At 48.2% G+C, this 6,000-nt stretch overlaps 3 non-coding genes across 3 annotated transcripts; all 3 read right to left on the reverse strand.

The window, feature by feature from the left end:
• Window positions 1–341: 341 nt before the first annotated feature.
• Trnat-agu lies at window positions 342–415 on the reverse strand. Its single transcript has one exon. It is a non-coding gene; the product is annotated as a tRNA-Thr (tRNA).
• Window positions 416–638: 223 nt separating this feature from the next.
• Window positions 639–720, reverse strand: Trnas-gcu. The gene has a single exon. It is a non-coding gene; the product is annotated as a tRNA-Ser (tRNA).
• Window positions 721–1,321: 601 nt separating this feature from the next.
• On the reverse strand, window positions 1,322–1,393 carry Trnaw-cca. The gene has a single exon. It is a non-coding gene; the product is annotated as a tRNA-Trp (tRNA).
• Between the last annotated feature and the right edge of the window lie 4,607 nt (window positions 1,394–6,000).

Raw genomic sequence — 6,000 nt, forward strand, 5'->3', positions numbered from 1 at the left:
TAAAGCCATGTAAATAGATGAGTGTACCTACTCTGTCTAGAAAATGCATTTTGTAAAACGGAAAAATAAAATAGCCAAACTAAGTCAAATGAAGTACTCAAATGAACAATCAAGCAGAAACTCTGACAAAGCCCAAGAAATGAAATTTTGGTACTTGATTACTGGTCGGAGCGTAAATATGATATTCAAGACTGGAAAACATGTTTTAGTAGCTACTCTCAATTACGAAGTCCCAGGACGCCAGAGACTGAGCAGTGACTGGATGGACGTGACGTGACTGACGTCCAGGTTTCTAGAATAGCAATTAACGTTCCTATCTTCCGTAAAATAAAATCTCTTGAAGGCACCGCTGGGATTCGAACCCAGGATCTCCTGTTTACTAGACAGGCGCTTTAACCAACTAAGCCACGGCGCCTACGTGACACTGTGACGCCTTCACTACTTGGCCAGGTCAATTCCAGGGCACAGGAAGAGCGACGGAGGCAATTCTTGGCAGCACTGGAAAAGGATTAACGAACGAGTGAAGAAGAGGGTGGGAGGAATCGTCCGGGTGTCGGACCTTGAACGTGAAACAGTTTCATGACGTAAATCCTTGTTTCTAAAGCACAAAACTGAATGTAGACCTCAGAAGCTACACACGACGAGGATGGGATTCGAACCCACGCGTGCAGAGCACAATGGATTAGCAGTCCATCGCCTTAACCACTCGGCCACCTCGTCCACGAAAGTCAGCGGTCCTTTGGCTTCTCTGAGACTTCAACTCTTACTCCTGCTGGCCACGTCTTCCATTTGTAAAGAAATTCAACTCACAACTGCAGAGTGAACTGGCAAAGCACTAATGGGTCTATCCCTTGGCGGCTGGGAACACTGAATGCTCCCATTGCGGCTGGCTGGTCTTGAGCGTCCTGCTCTCTGCCCAGAATTGCCCTGATCATCCACAAGAAAATACTCGCGAGATATACTGACCGGGAGACATCAAGATTTGGCTCCTCCTATTTCTCCCCAGTCCCGTCCGTTCCGTTCCCTCAGGAATCCTGCCAACGCCACGTCCGTTCTCTCAGCCTCCAGTGCTGGCTTGCTATACAAGTTCCTTTTTATTATTTTAATTGGGAGGAGGGGTACATGAATGTAAGTGCCCACAGAGGTCAGAGGTAGGGGATTCCCTGGGGTTACAGGCAGTTGTGAACCATCTGATGTGGGTGTTGGGAACCAAATTCAGATTCTCAGAAGAGCCGTATGTGTTCTTGTTCTTTTAAGAGCTGTTTCTTCTTTGATCATTAGGACAAAAGTAAAGGAAGCGAAAGCAACCAAAAGGTGGACCTGACCCCGACGTGATTTGAACACGCAACCTTCTGATCTGGAGTCAGACGCGCTACCGTTGCGCCACGAGGCCGGCCGGCCACGTTTGTAGACAGGGTACCTCATGACTACTACAGGGAGCCACCCCCATCCACTCGCTCGTCTCCAACGATTTAAATGTTCCTGGAAACCCAATTCATGGAGTTTCTCCCCTTGGAAGAAGATTCCCAGACTGAACTCCTCAGAGCGAGCAGCTTCACGCCTCTTGTTCCATGGCCTCCCCACCCTGTCCCTGGAGTCCTGTGGAAGGTCAAGTGGCAGGAGATCAAAGATCCTTCTCTCACCCCAAGGACAAACAGTGGTCTTAGTCCACGATCACACTGTTAAAGCCTGGTTTTAACTGGATCCAGGAGAACACTAGTCTGTTGGTCTCCCCCCTCCACCAGTCCGTCTTAAAAGTGTGTCATCAGGGGGTGAGTCTTCTCTCTTTCGGCTGCACAGGCTCCCTCGCTCCAGCTCTCAACCATACCTGAGGACTCCTGAATCTTGCTCACCGTTTCCGCCCCAGGTGCTTGCCCCCGTCCCCTTGACTAGGTCCTCTGCATTTGCCATGTCAGGCCAAACTGAAAAGGGAGACTCATTCTTGAATCTTTCTTCTCCCTCCCATTTCTCCCCAGTCCCGTCCGTTCCGTTCCCTCAGGAATCCTGCCAACGCCACGACCGTTCTCTCAGCCTTCCCAGTGCTAGAATTACAGGTGATAAAACTGACTTTAACGTCTTGGCTACTTTCTGTTTTTTGAGACAGGATACCATATACTATATATTACTCTATAGCTCTGGCTGGCATGAATTCCCTATGAAGGGATGCCCTTTTCAGCAATCCTCCTGCCTCAGCCTCGAATGGCTGGGAATACAAGCATTTGCCACCAGCTTATTTATTTTTCATTTATTTCTCTCCCTCCTGTGCTCTATTCTCCTTCTCCCCCACCCCCACCCCCACCCCTTCCTTTCCCTCTTCTGTTCTAGGAGTGAACTAGGGGGTCTCTTTCATGCCAGGCCATTGAGCTACATCCCTAGCAGCTGCTGAACCATTTTTCAAATGTCTAAACTCATCGTGTCTAAACCCCAAATGTCTGTGTGCCAATGGACTATGGTATTGCTTGAAGGTCTTTCAAAATCTTTTTTTTTTTTTTTTTGCCTGTTTGACCCTCATATTCCACTCAGGACTCAGTTCCCAACAGCCTTCCTCACGTGTGGTACCTTTCTCTCATCCAGCCCACAATGGCACTTAAAATACTCCCCGGGTTGTTGTGAGGGTCTCCCCCTGTGACCCACTGACCGAGGACTCAGTCCTGCTGACTCACACTCTCAGGTGCTGAGAGTGTTTCTTGCTAAATTGCCCCAGCTAGCTTTGAATCTGTTCTGTACTCCAAGCAGGCCTTGGATTTACATTCTCTTGCTCTCTATCCCTGAAGCTGGGATTATTGGCCTGGGCTATCGGGCCCTACATTTTAGTTGTCTGAGACCAGCCTGGACCATATGAGATCCTCTGTCAAAGGGGGAGGAGACAGGGAGGGAAGGAAGGAGGGAAGGGGAAGAGGGGGGGGGCACTGAGTGAAGTAGCTCACACCTGCACCAGTAGTACTTGGGAAGTGGGAAGTGGAGGCAGAGTGGGGAGTTCGTAGACTAAAGGACTTGTCTCAAAAAATATAGAGAGATAATAAAATCTTTTCTTAAAAGGCAGCACAGCTCTTTTCCCTATAATGGAAACCATATGACTACTAACACTTTTGTCCAATACAATAGGATCATTTAGACTTTATTGATAAATTGTTTTTGATTTGGAAGAAACAACCCTTGGTCCATGCTCTTAATCCCAGCACTCAAGAGGCAGATTCAGGGATTTCTGTGAGCTGGAGGCCAGCCTGGTGTGTGTGTGTGTGACACACACACATATATGTATATATATACACACACATACACACACACACACACACACACACACACACACACACATATATATATACTGAATTCCAGGCTAGATTTTCTATTAAAATAATAGTGAGTAAGCCAGGCAGTGGTGGCACATGCCTTTAATCCCAGCACTTGGGAGGCAGAGACAGGCAGATTTCTCAGTTCAAGGCCAGCCCGGTCTACAGAGTGAGTTCTAGGACAGCTAGGGCTACACAGAGAAACCCTGTCTCCAAGGTTAAGAACAGACTGTTCTTCCAAAGGTCCTGACTTCAAATCCCAGCAACCACATGGTGGCTCACAACCATCTGTAATGAGATCTGATGCCTTCTTCTGGTGTGGAAGACAGGTAAATAAATCTTTTAAAGAATAAAGTCCTGGGATTTGTAATGCCAGCACTAGGGGAAGGTGAGGCAGAATAATCTGGGTTACTTAGTGAGACGATGTCTGGAAAAAACCAAAATCATAACCAAAAAAACTTTCCAAACTCCTGTGGTAGTTGTGGTGGGTATACCAGTACTACAGTCAAGATCTACCAATAGCCTTTGCTATTCTTCAGGTTGCTTGTTTTTGATGGAGGCGTAAGTCAAAAACTAATAAAATGATTCCTGTGCAATAGAGGGGCTCAGAGATCTCATTGTGACGCCATCTCGTAAACTCTGCTTTTGGAATCAGGTACATGTTTCATACCATTAGAAAATGAAATTGAAAAGTTAAGATGGCAGCCCAGAAGCACACACTTAACTCAGCCCACGTGCCAGTTTGCCAGCAGCCCCATGGTGGGCTGGCAGCTCTGTTGGCAGTCCCTCTTGGAATGCAGCTCTACCTCACCACGTGGGTGGTCCTCAGCACCGCGGAGCCTGGAGGATGAAGAGGAGTTACAGCAGCAGCACCTCTTCCAGATGCTGTGGGTCACTGCTGTAGCGGACAGTAGAGGACAGGCGGACCAAAGCGTAAAGACAACCTAGGTCAAAACATACACACGTGCAGCACAGGAAGGTTCTTGCCAGGGAGATCCACCCCGTGGTGCCGGCAGGCAGACTCCCACAAACAGGGGAAAGCCTTCATTGTCTGGTGACCTGCGGTAAGGGCAGGTCGTGAGCCGAGGCACAGCAAGCTCTGGACTTCACTGTGATGTCAGGCTGCTCCAGGACAGGCCACCAAAGTGAATCCATTCCTAGCACCTGATCTGGGGACCAACCCACTAAACCCAGGGTGAAGCTGGTGCCCAACATGTGTCGCCAACACATTGCCAGCCTGTGTTGTTGAATGGAACGACTGTACAAGCAGCTGTCTGAGAAGGAAACAGTTCCCCAGACCCTAGCAGTGCCCCACATTCAGTGATATGTACGCTTTTGTTCCCTACCAAGAGGGGAAATTCGAGCTCTCAGATAATATTTAGGATCACTTTTCTTGATTTCTGTCTTTTATAACCCTAGATACTCCTATCTCCTTTCTAGGAGAGAGCCAATCCTGAAGTGAGAAGCCGGTGAAAGAACACCGGTCACCTGTAGTAGCACCTATGGCCACAGGGTGGCACTGTAACTCAGAAACAGCTTTTTTAGGGCAAGCTTCTGCGAACCAAGGTCGTGGAAAGTCAGGACAGACAGACAAAGCTCACTTCGTTTCATTACCGTATAACATGAAGTGTGACTACCTAGTTTCTACCATCTAGTCAGCCCCTTAGGCCGGAAACCTAGTATAAGCAGAAAACCCCGAACTTCAGACGCTAAAACCCCGATCCCACAGCCAGACCCAGACCTTTTTCCTCTAAAACATCTCTCTCTCATAGAGAGGCGTCACGGCACATTTCAGAGATCTCAGAACTTGGGAGACTGAGACAGGAAATCTACCACGAGTAGAAGGCCATCCTACAGCACACAGTGAACAGAACTACAGAGTGAGACTCTGTCTTTTGGTTTTTCTGTGTAGCCCTGGCTGTCCTGGAACTCACTCTGTAGACCAGGCTGGCCTCGAACTCAGAAATCTGCCTGCCTCTGCCTCCCAAGTGCTGGGATTAAAGGTGTGCGCCACGACTGCCTGGTGAGGCCCCGTCTTTTAAAAAAAAAAAAAAAAAAAATCAGTCTTCCTTGATCTCTTGATTCCCTTACTCCAATCCACCTGCTCAATTCCATCCTGATTCAAGCCCCAATCTATCTCTTCTACATGCTTCTTTCACATCTTCCTCATTCATCTTCTACTTAAAATGTTTTCCATGTTGCAACCAGAGTCTAGAACACAAATCTCACTATGCCTCTGTCCATTTCTGTAGAAGCTGAGAAAGCTTAGCTCTCGCCCACTTCTCCAACATCGGTCTGATCTCTCCTCCTGCTTCCCTAGGCTTCAGGGCCCCTGGCTTCCTGTCTGTCTGGCAAACACTCAGGCTTATCTAGCCCTGGCTCCTCCCTCGTCTGGAACGCTGTTTGCACAGGTCTCCGCAGGGCCGACTCCTGCCCTTGGATCTTTGGAAATCCTCCAACGCCTGTCCTAGCCTTTCTTCACTCTTAGTCCAGATGCAGCTTCCTCTGCCTGGAGATAGTCGCCAGTCGTACACCCTCACAAGTCACAGGCAGGGAAAAGACACGAACTGTTCCGTTCTTTCATCTTGTCTGTGCCTTAAGTGAGTTGGCACGTTTTACAGCACCCCAACTTCTGTGATGGAAAATACAAACAAACTCACCTCTCATTAAAAACAAATACTACTCCTCCTGTGTTATGTATAAGTAAGTG

The sequence above is a fragment of the Mastomys coucha genome, unplaced genomic scaffold (assembly GCF_008632895.1).
Source record: "Mastomys coucha isolate ucsf_1 unplaced genomic scaffold, UCSF_Mcou_1 pScaffold5, whole genome shotgun sequence".
Classification (NCBI taxonomy): Eukaryota; Metazoa; Chordata; class Mammalia; order Rodentia; family Muridae; genus Mastomys; species Mastomys coucha.